At 38.3% G+C, this 16,935-nt stretch overlaps 1 protein-coding gene across 10 annotated transcripts in view; it reads left to right on the top strand.

The window, feature by feature from the left end:
- The window catches only part of TFDP2 (transcription factor Dp-2), a 173,404-nt gene that overhangs the window by 99,943 nt on the left and 56,526 nt on the right, over window positions 1-16,935 (top strand). The window contains exon 1 of one of the 10 annotated variants that reach the window (XM_068546026.1): window positions 6,208-6,264. The exons of 8 other annotated variants lie outside the window; for them this stretch is intronic. The gene's annotated coding sequence lies outside the window, so the exon portion shown is untranslated. Of the gene's footprint in view, window positions 1-6,207; window positions 6,265-16,935 lie in introns of those variants that run through there. One more of the 10 variants, XM_068546030.1, reaches the window with a different exon arrangement.

The raw sequence follows: 16,935 nt of genomic DNA, 5'->3' as shown, positions 1-16,935 counted from the left end.
GTCTACTCATTGAATTTATATCTCTAATTAATATCTGTAGACTTTAAATGTGTGGACTTTAAGAAATTAAGAACTGGATTAGAATCATACATAGTTCTACCATTTTGTAGCATTTATACAAGTTATTTGATGTGGTAAACCTCCATTTTCTCATCTAAATAATTGGGCTTCTTAGTTTCTGGGTACTACTGACAGGGGGGAAGTAATGAGATTTCTGTTGAATGGGGAAGAAATCAAGTGAGACTCTCCACTGGATGTAATGTAGTCTGAGTGTACTCTGAGGACTGAGTGAAGGCCATAAAAAAGGTGTGCATTTAATCTGTAAGAGACAATTAGTTCTAAATAGGTTTTTGTATGCTATGCTTAAGGATTTGGAGAAGGGAACCACTGAAGGTTTTTAAGCAGGAATACATATGATCCAGTTTTTCCAAACTGCTTCAGTTGTATCCCAGTATAATTATTAATAGTGTGCCCCCTTTAACTCTCAATGGTTAACCCAGTGTGGATAATAAATTTTGTGGCCAGTCACCTTCTAAAACAAAAATATAGTACGAACAGAGAGCCGTGGTTGAGCCATTTAGAATACAAGTAATGAGAAGAAAATAAAAGGAACCAGCCTAGAAGGTTGGAGTGAAACAGAGAAGAAATAGTCTTTACAAAAATCTTTACAAAAGCCAAGAGAGGATAATTTGAATGGTATTAAGAACGTGAGATTTGTGAGGTCAGCAAGGTCCAATTCGCAAGGTTATGGAGCATAAGTGTACATTGATTTACCAAGTAGAGCTCCTTGTCTGCTCTACACAGTACAGTTTCATTTGGGCACTTGCAGAGAAGCCAAATTGGGTTGTTTCTTTGAGGCTAAGGACTATGCCCTTTATTTTTATATCCCTAGTGCCTAGCACAGTAGGTATCATGTAGGAGGCACTTGGTGCCTTTTTTAAGAATTGAAATATAATTAATAGTTTGTAAAAAGGTGAGAGAGCAGCTATGGATATCACACTTTAAAAAAATTCGGTCAGATGGCAAGGAGGATGTTTTCAGTTGGGCAGCAGTTAGAAAGGAACGATCTCTGCATCTTAAACGTTAAGATGAACTCAGTGAAGAGGGAAAAATTAAAGTTTCTGAAAAGGGAAGGACGTCTGAAAGCTAAAGTTCTTGCCGCTTAGGGAAGAGTCTGTTGCAAAGTGAACAGTGTGGCCTTAAAGAGGTAAGTGGATAACATACCCTCACCTACTCTCCAACCCCACCCTCCACCCTCACCCCCAACCCTTTGATGATTTAGGAATATTCTAATGAAAAGAGTACAGACATCAGAGTCAGAAAACCTAGAGCTAAATCTTGACTTTACCTTTTACTAGATTAGTGGCAAATCATTTACTCTCTTATATTTAAATGATTCAGCTAGAGATTTTAGTGGCATCTGTGAGATGCCTGGAAACCCCTCCACAGATCTCTTCCTCATCTACCTAGCTACTCCATTTTCGTGATTATGTCCTTCTGGCCACAGTTGATTGTTCCCCAGCACATCATCGCTTTGACAGCATTTCACTGGCCAGGACGAGCGCCTGACCCAAATTCAGCCAGTGAATGTCTTCCTGTTATGTTAAGGCCCAAACTGAGAGAGGGTTAGTGGAATCTGTAAGATATAAAACTAGTGACACGTCAATGACCATGTTTCCCACCAGCTGAAGAATACTGATCTGTAGTGAAAGAGAATGATGCTGGCGTGAGAGAAAAATCAGAGGTAAAAGAAAGGAGTCAGACAGACCCAGTCCTAGCAGCCTGAGAGTTCCTGAGACCCTGCTGCCCACTGACCCTCCTAGTTTGGTTCTCTAACCTTTTCTTGCATTCGGTGAGCTAGCCAGTTGAGCCAACTAATTTCTTTTCAAGTCAGACTAGTGTGAGTTGAGTTTCTTTACCTTATAACTCAGCTAATACCTGAATTTGGGTGAAGTGTTGTGACTCCAATGCTCATGCTGTCTCGATTGTAACATATTCTTTCTCTAGGGCTGAAAATCTTAGGTCTAAAGTTCCGTCCCTTCCTAACTTGTGAGGGCTTTAGTGAACTATGTCTGTCCTCTCTAGCGCCTTTGGTTTCTTCCCTTTCCACAGATCCTTCTCTGAGGTACTGGCAAATGCCTCCCTCATCCTGGAAAGCCTTCGCCTTGATTCATTCGGCTCCGCTAATTCAGCTGTGACTAAAGCACGCAAAGGGATTTTGGTAGAAGATAAGTTTAGAAAGGGGCCAGATTGAGGAGAATTTAGACAGCAGTCTTAGGTCGTTTGCTATTATTGTCTAGACCAGAGATGTTTAATAGAACTTTCTGTGATGGTGGAAATGTTCTGGATCTGCAGAACATTTAAATTTAAATTTAAATAGCCGTATGTGGCTAAGGCTACCACTGTTGATAGATAGCGCAGCTCTAGCCATCAGGAGGTCATCAAAAGGTGTATTTGTATTTCTTTTGTTTTGTTTTTTAAATCAGGGAAATGATGTGTGTTTTAGAAAAAAAAAAAAAAAAAACAACTGGAAACAACGTGGTCATTTGGATGGTGAGGAAGAGGCAAGAATAGAAAATCACTTTCTTTTCAGGGTGGTGATGCCTGTAACAAGGATGGGGAATGCCGGAGGGTGAGCTGCTTTGGGACAGGAGACGTGGAGCTCAGTCCTGCAGAAGTTGCATTGACGTCGTGGGACTTGCAGACAGAGATGTCCAATAGGCCATTGCAAATAAAGAGTTTAGAGCAGAGAAGCCCAAGACTAGAAGTATACATTTTTGTAGTCGTCTACATAGAGGTGATACAGCCATAGAAATGGGTAATGTCCTCCAAAGAGGAAATATAAATCTTGGAGAAAGGAGCATCAAGGGCAGAACCTTGAAAGATGTCTACATTTAAAAGGTAGAAAGAGGAAGAGGAGGTGCAAAGGTGAAGTTCACTACAGTCACTATGCTGTACATTAGATTCCCAGAACTTATTCATCTTATAGCTGGAAGTTTAGATTTAGATTACTTCCATGTCTGAGCTATTGTGAATAATGCTGCAATAAACATGAGAGTGCATAAAAAAATACTATATGATATTTTTAAGAAACCGACACTTACCCGTGCGAGTGGTAGCAGGAACTCTTTGCTTTAGGCATAGCCCTCATCAGGGAGATTAGACATTTTACTTGAAAATGTGAATAAGTATGTCCCTCATGATATGGATCTGGTAGATAGTTATATTTAGCAGGCATGGGGCAAGTAAAAACTATTATTGTGCTATCATAGTGTAATTTCTGCCTATAGAATCACAAGTGTATCTGTAAAATATGGTTAATCTTTGGTCAGATGGCCAGTAGACATAGCAAACCCTAGTCCAAATAAGTTAGCTTATAAACTTGGGGAGGAGAATGGCTTGTCCCCTTTGGTGTTTGCTAGATAATCAGTAGTTGTAAATAATATAATGCTTAAGTAGATTTTCTTTCTTTCTTTTTTTGGCAACTCTGTGCGGCTTGCAAGATCTTAGTTCCCTGCCTGGGGATCGAACCCAGGCCCCCTGCCGTGGAAGTGCAGGATCTTAACCACCGGACTGCCAGGGAATTCCCTTAAGTAGATTTTCTATCTAAGATTAAGGAGAAATTGTTTGGGAGAACCTACATAAGATGCATTTTATTATGCCAGTGGGAAGACTCATGAACTTCCCCACAATGTGTCGTACACTCATGAAGGCATACAGAAGGTAGTGATCAAGCTGCCTGCTGAGAAAGGCTTGGGAGTAGATTGAAGAGCAGTGTGAATGAAGAATTTGGGAGTTGAAAGGGGGCACTGGCAAGGAAGGGAAACAGGGACAAGGAAACATGGTAGAGAAAGGCTTAAGGTCAGACCTCTGGAGCAGACAATAAGGAGCAGGTCAATTTGCTGCCTAGCTCAGTGCCTGATACATAATAGGTGCTCTGTAAGTATTTGTTGAAGGAAAGATGAATGATGGTTAGGGAGAAAAAACATTGCTCCTGCAGGACCAGTGGAATCCTACTTTGGGCCCATGTTGTTTTATTCATTACTTGACCTCAGTCATCACAATGTCTTCCTGACCTTGGGTTACTGTTAATTTATTGTTGGAATATATACTAACTATTCCAGGTAGAATACTTGAACATGTAAATCACTGTCCAGCCCTGGGGGTGGGGAGGGGATGCTCTGCCTACTTCCTACTACTAGAAGTAGTAGGATCAGTGTACCTGAGTATTAGAAAGTTTAATTTCCTTTTAAGACTGTAGCAGAGTAGGTATGACAATATCTAGCCCCTGAATATCCTGGCCTTGGGTGACATGGGTGATCACTTCTGGCTAACCTCACAGGTTAGAGGTATGTGCTTATTTACTCTGTGTGGTTTCTGGTAAGGCGATCAAGAATGGTGAGAAGCAGGATAGGGAGATTAAAATTATTTCCAAATGTGGGTATATAAACAGATGTAACCATGTTAGATTTTAATACACAAAACTGATTGGATGCTGGGTAATTTTCAGGTTTCTTCTTTTTTTATTCAAAACTCCTCTGAAAACTGATAGTCCACAAAACCTTAGTGTATAGAATTTTAACTGATTCCTTTACTCAAATATTATAGTGACCTCATATTTGATATTGAAAACAGATTTTAGAATCTGAAAAGATACAGAGCCATAGAGGTTGTATTTTCAATTTTAAGCTAATATGTACTTGCAGCTCAATTTAATTTATACCCTATGCTATATTATTTTTGACATATCTCTGTGTGTATATAAGTGTAATGTGTGGTACATAGTCTGTTTACAAAGAAAAACTTGACTAAGAAAAAGCTCTGTTTGATCTGTTTCATTCAGTATATGTTTATTGGGGTGTCTAACTGGCTCTGTTTTAGCCACTGGGGATACAGCACTAAACCAAGTGCAAGATCCTTGCCCTGCTGGAGCTGTTGTCAAGACATACTTTCAGAGAGGAATATTTCAGATTAGGTGGTACCTAATCAAAGAAGGAAAGGTACCTTATTCATCCAAGAGAGCTACACTTTCAGGGAACTGAGATATAAACCACTGAAGACAGGGATTTTCATTTGGCTTTTGTCTCTTGTGTTCACTGCTGTATCCACAGAGCCCAAAATAGTGCTTGGCTCATATGTCTGTTGATTGAAGCGTTTATTGTTTTGAATTTGTATAATCAGAGACATGTACTTTAATAAATGATCTTTACACCGAGCTGGTTGAAAATTTTATAGTGTCCTTTACCTTATTTTTATGTTTGTTACCTACTTTTTGTTTCTCTTGGTGCCCATTGTCAGGATGCAGGAACAGCTTATTAATATTAATAATTAGTCATATGGTAATCTGATATTGCAAAGGTTAGATTTGGAAAGGAATTTAAGAGGTTGTCTTTTGTTCAGCTTCCTGCCTAGGAAAAACCGAGTAAGATAATTAGGTATGTATTTTTAATTAATCATTTAAAAAACTAGGACAACATAATTGGGTTCTCTCGAGAAAATGGAGAAAGGTACTTAACCCTAGATACAAAGGTACTAACCTGAAAAAGTTAGAACTTCTGACTGTGTGGGAAAGTGAAAAAAATTCGAGCACCACTAAGCTGTTCTTTGTTGATATCAGAAATGGGCCTGTCATTCATTTTGGCATTGAAGCATAGCCTCCTATCTCAGGGGGCAGAACCAGGACTTTTTTTTTCCTCCCAGAGGAGCTGGACAGTTATTACAGGTTGAAAAGCCTGACTAGTTTTTCAAGAGTTTCTCCTCCTTTTTTTTTTTTTTCCCCCTGAAACTCATGGTGCTTTTGCTCTGCTTTCAAGATGCACTAAGGTCTCCTGCTTTGTGACTGCTTCGGAGCCCGCAAATACCCTGACATGTATAATTCGAAATATGCAGGTTTCATGAGTAAGTTCCATCTTGGTTTTTAGCCAGTTAAAATTCAAGTTATTTTTAGAAAAATGTTAGGGTGGAGTTAGGCATTGTATTGTTTCACCACTTCTATTTTAAGCCTATTTCTAAAACAGTAAGACCTGTACTTTGTTCGTTTTTAAGTGTCTTTGTTGCATTAGACAGTATTCATATGTCTTTTAAAAGCCAGTAACGAAACTATTTTCTTGAGCATCTTTTTAGTTTTACTGAGAAGTATTTTAAATTGAGTGTTTCTGAGCTCGATTGCTCATGTCTGACACAGTCTCAAGTTTCCACTGAATGGTAACAAAGACTGTAGAGTGTTGTTGGTACTGCAGTGAGAGGCATGCTTCTTTAGACCAGGTAAGAGAGATCATTTTGTTTCTTACTGCTGGGTGCGTTTTTACAGGGTTTATTTTATATTCTTTCAACAGCAGCAGTGTTAAATTGATAAATAGCCAGGAGCACGCTGAATTCAAGACGTCCTTGCTTGTTGCAGACAGGAAAACTACAGGGTATGGGGGGTGGGGGGGGGAGGGGTAGAGTAAGCTTAGTTTATCACTCAGTTACTTATATAAATCAATTGAAATATAAAGATAATTCTGGAGCTCCATTTTCTCCGTGCAAGAACTAAAGAAGCAGTTAAAGAAATGAATAATATTAAAGGTACTTCGTGGTTCTTACTTGTGAGTGCAATTCAGATGTGAGTTTTTACTTTCATTTCTTTCCAGTAGTTAATAAAATAAGCTTTGCCTCTAACTCTACATTTTTTTTTTCCATTTACTAAAACTTTGAAATTGTCAACAGCAAAATATGCTTCCTCAGGATCTTTGAAATAAACCTGACACTTACAAAAACATTTCAGCTTTTATAGCTGTTTCATTCTCCTTTTCTCCTAGTACATTTTTCTTAAAAGTATTTGTGCTTTGAAAATGTCAGCTGTATTCTAATGAAGCTCAGGCATTGTTTGCTCATAAAGGGGCCGGTGCATTCCACTGCTTTATGGTTTATTATGAGGCACAGTGTGAGAGTTTGGGTGGCACCATTTGGTGTCTGCCTCTTGGGGTAGTGACTGCCATTATGTTCGCGTTGGATTGGCAAAGAAAATATAGCGTGCAAGATCCTATATGAATCTGGATCCTGTGAAGAAAATCTTTACCATAAACAATAACTGCGTGAGCCTGGAATGTGTGACAACTTGAGCTGATCACTTCAAGTATACTCTTGAAGCCTGCATTTTAGTTATAATTAATAGTCTCCCAGTCACATCTCTGGTTTTGTGATGTATGTAATATTTACTAATTATTTGAACTGTAGTAAAGTGAATATCTCTAGATAAACTATGACATTTTAAATGGACACGGTACAATTTTCAATCATACATTTACTTTTAAAAAAAGTTTGAAGGAACTTAGTGTCGGGGGGAGGGGGAGTGGGAGAGGAGGTCAGGCAGAGAGGCTTTCTTTCAGTTGGGAAAGCCCTGATGAAGAGAAAAAGCAACAGATGTTTCTTCTGTTACAATTGAGGTTGTTTCATTCAAAATTCACAGTAGCTGGAAACGGGAGGGGCGGCCATAAATCTGACTTAATCAGTGAATAAAGAAAACTTAGTCATTTCAAATTTATTCTTTTACATTCAGGATTTGAGAAACAGTATAGAGTAACATATTCTGAGTAACATACTTTTTGAAGAGGCTTTTCTTAATCTTAAAAATTTTATGTGTAATTAGTGGAAATGTGAGAAAGCTAATTTTAGTGCCTTTAAGTGATGGAGAAAATGATTATTAAGTCATAAAGAATATTAGGGAAAAAAACGAAGCCATTATAAAATATATAAGGAATACTTAGGTGGCAAAAGTTTGTAATTACACAATAGGTATTAAGGCTCAAAATCAAATTGCAGTATGAAACATCATTTGCATTTAGTGAGAGACTATTTTATCTTCAGTGTGAAGCCATGAGACAGACTTATTTCTAAAGATCTTTGAATAAGAAATGTGGGAGAAATATTTTGAGTTTAATTGAAATGATGTGTTGCAGTTGCCCTCTTTAAAAAAAAGATAGTGAGGTTAGAGTAAGCTAATGGAAAGAGGGAAATGTTTATCTGCTGAAAAGAATAAGAAGGAAGAGCTTGGACACGATATGCATGTAATGAAAGCAGTCAAAAAATAGTTTTTTAATTCCTGGAGTTCATAATGAGTAAAGTAAAAATCTGTCCTTTTACAATAACACGTAGAGAAGTTCTGTGCTCCCATATACTGTGTTTATATACATTACAACTTTATGTATTTCTTAAAGTTAGCTCTTAGAAAACCAGTGCTGAGCGCCAGATCTTTCACATATTAGGCACTTACTAAAATTTTGCCCTACCCTACACTGTAAAGTTAGTAATAACATATAATAGCCAAAAAATTCTTTGAACCGTAGTTCAAAATTTGCATATTGAGCAAATGTTAAACGATTTTCTAAATGTTTAGTTGGTGTAAGGAAAGGACTGGGAAAGATAGCAAGATTCAAGGAGGTTATTAAAAATGTCTCTTGCTCTGAGCTAGGACCTGTGGGCTTCCCTGAAGATTTTCTTTGCTTCAAATAATGACAATGGAATTTAGAGATTTCAAAACTTTTCAGATCATTGTTTGAATTAAGATTGAGTTTAAAATCGATCTATGTACATTTTGCTTTTTTAAGGAATAGCAATATGGAGCAGTTGAATTTTTTTCTAAGATAACCAACTTACATGGAGTTTAAAATGGATTTACCAAGTTATAGGTTTGATTAGAGTAAGAACTTTTATAATTTTGACCAAAGAATGTATAGTTTTGATGGAATAGACAGCCCTAAAAAAAAGTTGGTGACCTCACATGTGGTACATAACTTTGACAGCATCATAGGTTGCAGTTATCAAAAATGTGTGTCAGCGGCTTCCCTGGTGGCACAGCAGTTAAGAATCTGCCTGCCAATGCAGGGGGACACGGGTTCGAGCCCTGGTCCGGGAGGATCCCACATGCCACGGAGCAACTAAGCCCGTGCGCCACAGCTACTGAGCCTGCGCTCTAGAGCCCATGAGCCACAACTACTGAGCGCACGTGCCACAACTACTGAAGCCCACGCGCCTAGAGCCCGTGCTCCACAACAAGAGAAGCCACCGCAGTGAGAAGCCCACGTACTGCAACAAAGACCCAACGCAGCCAAAAGTAAAAATAAATAAATAAATTTATATTAAAGTGTCACTTAATGATCATAAATGTAGGCATGACAGTACGTTACAGCATCAGCAACAACAGTGCAGAAGTAATTGAGGCTGTTAACCCTTCGGTTTAAGAACAATATACTGGCTGAAAGAAGACTTCTAGAGTGAAGTGCCTGTGGTTCCTGCCTTATATGTGAACTCTTTAGCAAAAACTGATGTCTGAGGCAGTCTGAGCCTTCCCTATTCATTTTTCTCCAATTCAGAATACCCAGAGAGTGACTGATGTAGACATTCTCTCTGCCTTACATATTTTTATGCAATTAGAAACTATTGATGGTGACCTAGAAATCTCTCATTTCTGGTGTGGAAGTCAGAGGGAAGATTTGCTGGACACCTACATTTTTCTGAAAAGAAAACCTTTTACGCTGTTGTTTAGGAGCAGGTATGAGTGTTGTGCCTTAAAGTGTATTATGAGCTAACTCTGTTTTGCAAGTGGCTCCAGGAACCGATGGTGTAATAGCATTCTTCCTTTCTACCAAGTTTTAAGCAACCAGTTTTCAAGTGAACTTTTGGGTCTTGACTCTAAAGCTGGAGATCATCAGCAGGGGGCTTTGTTTTCAGCATTTGGCTCTCTCTTGCAAAGTTTGGCAGCTCTCTTGGCAATTTCTCTGACAGAAAGATGAAGAGACTTCTAACTGAGCACTTACTGTGTGCCAAGTAGACCCAGTAGAACTTATTTATAAAAGTTTGCAGAATCTTTTAATGGGCAAGATTTTAATACAAAAGAGTTTGTTGATACTGGTGTCTAAGATTTCCTACTCTTGACAGTATGGTTTAAATGTAGCTTCAGTAATAGCTCTCAGTGGAACATATTATTGAAATAAGAAGTTTGTAACAATGCAATTTTGAATGAGCTACTTAGCATGACATATAGAATATAATGATCCCTTTTCTTACTTGCTAAGGAAAAGAACTGCCTTTGAAATTCTGATTCACAGGTGGTCTTTGGTCTTTTTGAATTTGTGTCCTAAAGTTTTAAATTTATTTTAAGAACACACCTTTTAAACTCTGGATTTGTCTGCAGTCATTGCCACCTTTTGTAAATATTAGAAAAATAGCTTCTCTTGACTGTAAACTTAAAATGATTTATTTGTTAACACTGTCTGGGGCAGGTTACCATCTCAGAGGGTTGTGGGCTTCTTCTTGAGAGTGATCTCCAATTCAGTGCCTTTGGGTGTTCTAATGCTCATCAGTTCTGACCCTTGTGGTTGCACCCAGCTGCGTTGATCTACTCTAGCCATTCAGTGGCTCTTGGTACCAGATAAAATGTGCTGCTTTCTGTTCACACTCTTTTCTAGGCGTGCAGACAGCGTCTGTGTGCCATCTGGCAGGTGTGTTGGCTGTGGTGATGGTGCTAAAAGTAGTGGTTGAAAATAGGCTAAACATTGAAAAGATACAACATTTAAGAACAAGAGACAAATGATGATGATGATAATAATAATATAAGGGTCACTTGGCCCTTTCTCTTTTTAAAATGAAAATAGAGGTAAGTGTGGTAGAAAGAGTCTACTTAGACTCCATTACTTCCTTAATTTGAACGGAGAGGAAAGGGACACTTGCAGCAGTTTGTCCCAGTCTTGCTTGATCCTAATAATCACCTGAGGCACTTGTTTAAAATATGCATTCCCACCTGGTTTCTTTAGGTGTTTAGTGGAGCCCAGAAATATGTATTTTGAATAAGAGGGACACTGCCCTCTCCCACTTTTGTTCACCCCCTTTGTATCCTATGTCCAAGCACATTTGGTAAGAATTACTGGGAAGGCTTGGAAGAACCAAGTTGTTTGAGGCCATATGGTAAACTAATTCAATTATTAATCAGAAGATAGAGTGTCCAAAACTGGGAAATTCTAATTAAGGAGGTGGAAGAGAAATGAGAAAATTAAGAATTAAAAGACGTCCTTGTCTGAGCAGGGTAAATAGAAAAAGGACAAAAGGAAATGTTTTAAATAAAGATAAAGAAGCCAGTGAAGAAGCAGTAGGATCCAGCCTCTAGATGAGATGCATGTTTTTGGATGGACATCGACAAAGTATTGGAAGGGAAGGGTCCTACAAAAGAAACCCAGTGAGAATGGACTAAATGATTTCTAAGATCTTTTAGCTTTGAGGTTTGACGAACTAAATGAAAACAGTTGTAATATTCCAGATACTAGAGCTTGAATTAAGGAGTTCATCTAAGAAATGAATAGGCCCTGTTTAAATCCTGACATGTAGGAAGATGGAAAAAGAAATGTTTTTCTCCTTTCAAGTTGAAGAATCCGGGGCATTTATGGTTCTGGATACCAGAGAAAGAGGGAGCTAGCTAATTGTTTTAAAAGGTGTCCTCCAAGTAAAAATGCTTATCAAAGCCAAGAGAAAAGACTTGATCCTCTAGGGAAAGTATGTAGGAAAGACTGACATAAAAGATTTATTGACCCATTAGGAGTATACCCTGAGGGCTGTAGAGCTGTTTTTTGTTATGGTCATTTCAAGGGTCCTTTCTGTGGTTCTTTGGAAAGATTCTGGTGAGGTGGTCCACTGCGGGGAAATCCCAGAAGTCCTGTGCTCTGACAGCTGCAAAAACATCCCGGCTTTGGCTTCCATGCCTATGATATGTAGGAATGTGCATTGCAGATCTTCTGTCTTTATCTATGCATTAAGGATACTTGATTTCCATTTTGGAACCACATACAGAGAGGGAGGTTCTAGAGGTCACTTTAACCATTATACTTTGGAGATATTATGAACTTTTACCTTCTATTTCTCTCCCTTCCCATTTGCAGTGATATTATGGTCACCCACGTTAAAAAGTTTAGTAATGGGTGGTGGCCTTTGGGTTTAATCTTGGCAACTTTGGTGAACATGATTGAGTACAGATGCAACAAAATAGAACATAACAGTGTTATAGGGTGCATATAGGTAATGCACATTATAGTAGCTAACCTATAAATAGAATGAAAACTAAAAAAAAAAAAATCTGAGTATATTTAAACAAAAACGAATGAAGTCAGAGTGACTGCAAGGTTTATTTACCTTCAGTTCCCATTCCTGACATGCACCTTATACATGGATGTGCTGTATTTTACTATCTTACAGATTTGCTGTTTCCAGTTGGATATGTTGTCTTTTCAAATTAATTACGAGCAATTAATATGCGTTTCATTTATGAAGATAATGCTGTTGATCTATTGGGCCTGAGTTATTTTTCAAATAAAGGTGGTAGATATCCCCAGAGCCATCATATTGTTCCCCCTACTTTACTCTCTCTTCAGTGACATACGTTGCTTTCTAGATGGCCGGCTGAAATTAGAAATAGAGTCTGAAGGTTGTGGAATCTTTGCTCTTTGCAAAATGAATGGGCCTATTCCAGAATCGACCTGTGACTTGACCTCATTAGTACTGTATTTGAAACTGATCGATAGTCCTTTAAAACAGTTATTAACAAATAATTAAAAGGTAGTGTGGGAAGGAAAGAGATGCTTGACACTTCTTTTTCTGAGTCTCCTTATTCTCTGTTTGAAATGTTAATTGTGAATGAAGTGAAGCACATGATACTGTCACATAAGTAGGCAGATCAGTGGAGCAAATAGAAAGTCAATAAGGTAGACTTTCATGTTAGCATGGGGGAGGGGGAGTAGATTACTCATTAAAAGTAGCCATTTAGGAAAAATAAATTGGATCATTCACTTCTCACATCAAATAAATTCCAGATGGTCAAGGATGTAAAATTTAAAAGGAAGGCATCGAAGTGTTATAAGAAAACATGGGGGATGTTTAATACAGTCTTTAGTATGTAATGAATGATAATTAAATTCAACGAACAGCATATCCAACTGGAAATACCAAACCTGTAAGATGAGTAAAACATAGCACACCCACGTATAACATGCAGCTTCAGGGTGGGAAGCGAAGGTAAATAAATAAACTTTGCAGTTACTCCGACCTCCTTTATTTTTATATTTAAACAGACTCACAGACCTTTTTAATGACACTGAAGTCATAAAAGGAAAGAGCTATGAGATTGACAACATTCTTTTAAAATGTGGAAAGAAAATCATATATAAAAGCCAAAGACAAATGTCAAATTGGGAAAAATATTTTCAGCAGGTATAACAAAGAATACTCTTATTCCTTCAATATTTAAAGAGGGTCAACCAATAAAAAAAATCATCAACAGCCAATAGAAAGTTGGTCATAATTCTCAGGAAGGAAAATTTAGATGACTTTTAAACGAAACACGTCAGTCTTATTCATAATAATAAAACTGAAATAAAATCAATGTGAGATACTATTTTTAACCTAAAGGTTGACAACAATAAAGTTTGATAACACACTGAGTTGGTAAGGATATGTGGAAATGAATACATTTCATACATTTCTGAACAGAGGGTGAATTGGTACAGCCAGTTGGTACAACCCATGTGTGTAAAGACGTGTGTGTAGTCATTGCAGTATTATTTGCAGTAATAAAAGATTTTACTGTTAATAATGTTTGTAACACTAAAAGCTTTCCATTATTAAGGGACTCAGATAAGCTGCTAGAGCCGTAAAAAGAAGTATTGCATAGCTAACGAAGTAAATGTTGAAGCAAAATTACATATGTATGTCCGTAGGTATGGAAAGACATCTAAAATAGATATAGTATTATTAAGTGGTAAAAAAGCAACATGCAAACCATATGTGTAAGGAAAAAAGCATATGTATGCATATATGTTTGTATATGCCTGGAGTATTTCTGAAAGGTTGTATATGAACTGGCACCAGTAGCTGTCACTAGGGAAGGGAACGGTTAGGTGGTGGTCGGGGATGAGAGGAGACTTAGTTTAACTGTATACTCCTGTCTCCCGAATTTGTGTCACATGCTTCCATGCAGACATTCGTGTATTTGTGCATTCATTCATTCATTCATCCATCCCACAAATATTTGTTGAACTCTTGCTATGTCCCAGGCACTGTGCTAGGTGCTGGAGATACAGCAGTGAATGAGATAACGAATCCCCTGTTCTTATAGAACTTAACATTCTGAGAGTGGGTGCTTGTATGATTATAAGCAAGTAAATATAAATTTGCAGAACATCATATACAGATAAGTACTCTGGTGGAAAGTCGCAGTAAGTGAAGAAGTGCTGATGTAGGGTGATCAGGCATCTCTGATACACTGACAACTGAGCAGAATCTTCAAGGAAGCTGCGGAATAAGGCATGTAGTTAATCTGGGGGAAGAAAGTTGCCGGCAGAGGAAACTTTTAAGGACAAAGGCCACGAGGTAGAAATTTGCTTGTCATGGTTTGAGGAACAGCAAAGAGGCCTGGGTGAATGTAGTGGACTGAAGGGAGAGAGTTGACAGCTGATGAGGTCAGAAAGGAGGGGTCAGGTGGCACAGGGCTCTGTAAACCATCACACAGACGGAGATGCAAAAGCCACTGGAGAGTTTCAAAGAGAATTACTCCACAAAGCAGGATCACTCTGACTGCTGTGTGATGGTAGATAGAGCAGTGCTGTTCAGTAGGATAATGTAAGTCACATAATTTAAAATTTTCTAGTAGCCACATTTAAAAAGGTAAAAAGAACGTAAAATTAATTTGAATGATAGATTTTATTTAATCCAATATCCGAAACATTATCATTGAACATGTAATCAATCAAATTTTTAGAGAGTTAGGTTTTGATTACTTAGCCTTGAAAATCTGTATTTTACACTTAGAGCACATTTCTGTTTAGATGTTAAATTTTCAACAATTGAGGTGAAATGTAGAACTACCGAAACAATAATGCTGTTTTTAATGGGAAAATATTTTATACTGCTTCAGTTTTTAAATTTAAATTCGTTAAAATTAAATACGTTTAGAAGTTAGGTCCTCAGTTGTACTGACTACGAAAGTCGTGCTTTATAGCCTCTGATCTAGTGACTACTGTATTGGGAAGCTTGGGGGCAGTTCTGTGGGGTGAGGTGGGCCTAACGCAGGACGGGTGGGTGAATCAGGAAGATATTGCAATAATTGAGTCTAGAAACGGTGACTTGGATCATAGTGGTAGCAGTGGAGTGGATGAGGAGTGGTTGTATTCCAGATAACATTTTATTTTATTTTTTGTAAACATTAAATCATTTTTTTTTAAGATAGTAGTCATATTTTCTTTTAAAAAAAATTTATTTATTTATTTATTTATTTTTGGCTGTGTTGGGTCCTCGTTTCTGTGCAAGGGCTTTCTCTAGTTGTGGCAAGCGGGGGCCACTCTTCATCGTGGTGCACGGGCCTCTCACTGTCGCGGCCTCTCTTGTTGCGGAGCACAGGCTCCAGACGCGCAGGCTCAGTAGTTGTGGCTCACGGGCCCAGTTGCTCCGCGGCATGTGGGATCTTCCCAGACCAGGGCTCGAACCAGTGTCCCCTGCATTGGCAGGCGGATTCTCAACCACTGCACCACCAGGGAAGCCCAACATTAAATCATTTTTATTGTGGGTATGGATACAGACGTATAGCAAAGAACGCTAAGTAAAAATTTAAAAGAAGGACCACCATCATAAATGTAAACCAGCAGTGTTCTGACACAGCCATCTCTTGCTACATAGATTGTTTGGGGTTGTTTTTTTTTTTTTTTTACATTGTCCATCTGCCTTTTTTTTAGTATATACAATTTTTAAAGGTTATTTTCCATGAACGGATACTACAAAACATTAGCTATGTTCCCTGTGTTATACAGTACATCCTTGAGCCTATCTTACACCCAATAATTTGTGCCTCGCACTCCCCCACCCCTACATTGTCCCTCCCCTTCCTCCCCACTGGTAACCACTAGTTTGTTTTCTATTCAGGTTACACTTTTAAAGATAGGACCAATAGGGTTTATTAATGGATTGTATGTAGGCTATAAGAGAAGGTCAACAGTGATCTCTTTTGGTCTAAACAGTTGAAGAATGGAGTTGACATTTAATGAGATGAAGAGAGAGATGGGAGGAGGAGGTTTCTGGGTGGGATGGGGAGCAGTCAGGAATTATATTTTGAGCATGTTAAGTTTGAGATGCCTGTTAAACATCAAAATGGAGATATTTGAAATGACAGTTGGATACATGAATCTGAAGTTTGGGAGAGAGATTTAATCTGGAGAAATATACACGGGAGCTGTCAGACCACCTAGTGAGGAAGAGATGACAGAGAATAGTCGGAGGACCGATGTAAGGGACTCCCGAATGTTTTTAGAGAGGAGGGTCCAGCCACCAAGACTGAGAAGGAGAAACCAGTGGGTTTGGAGGAGAACCAAGAGAGAACGGAGGTTTGGATGCCAAGTGGAGAGTGTTTGAAAAGAAGGTGTGTTTTTAAAAAGTATCAGATACGGCTGGTAGGTTAAGGTTAAGTTGAAAACTGAGAATTGACCATTGGATTTAGCAACGTGGAGGTGATCTTGGCAAGAGCTGTTTCAGTGAAGTTGAGGGGCGGGAATGGGAGTGGGTTAAAGAAAACAGAGTGGAGAAGTGGACACAGCAGATGTTGACAGATTTTGTGAGTTTTGCTGTAGAGGGCAACAGAAATGAGTTGGTAGCTGGAGAGCTGTGTATGGTTAATAAAAGTTGTTTTTGTGTTTTGTTTTTAAGATGAAAGAAAAAATACATGTTTATGTGCTGGTAAAAATGATCCAGCAGAAGGGGAAAGATTGTGATGATGCAGGAAGTTTTCAAAAGAGAAGGTAGCTGGAGGGATGTAATTTAGACAAATCCATGAACTACCTGTTTATAAAATAAATTTTAAAAGTAGATAGCAGAAGGTAACAGAAGAGGAAAGGCAAGAGGATTGTATAATCTGTAATTAGCTTCTTA

This window comes from Eschrichtius robustus, chromosome 6 (assembly GCF_028021215.1).
Source record: "Eschrichtius robustus isolate mEscRob2 chromosome 6, mEscRob2.pri, whole genome shotgun sequence".
Taxonomy (NCBI): Eukaryota; Metazoa; Chordata; class Mammalia; order Artiodactyla; family Eschrichtiidae; genus Eschrichtius; species Eschrichtius robustus.
Note: the sequence above shows the minus strand (reverse complement) of the source record. Positions and strands in the feature narration are given on the sequence as shown.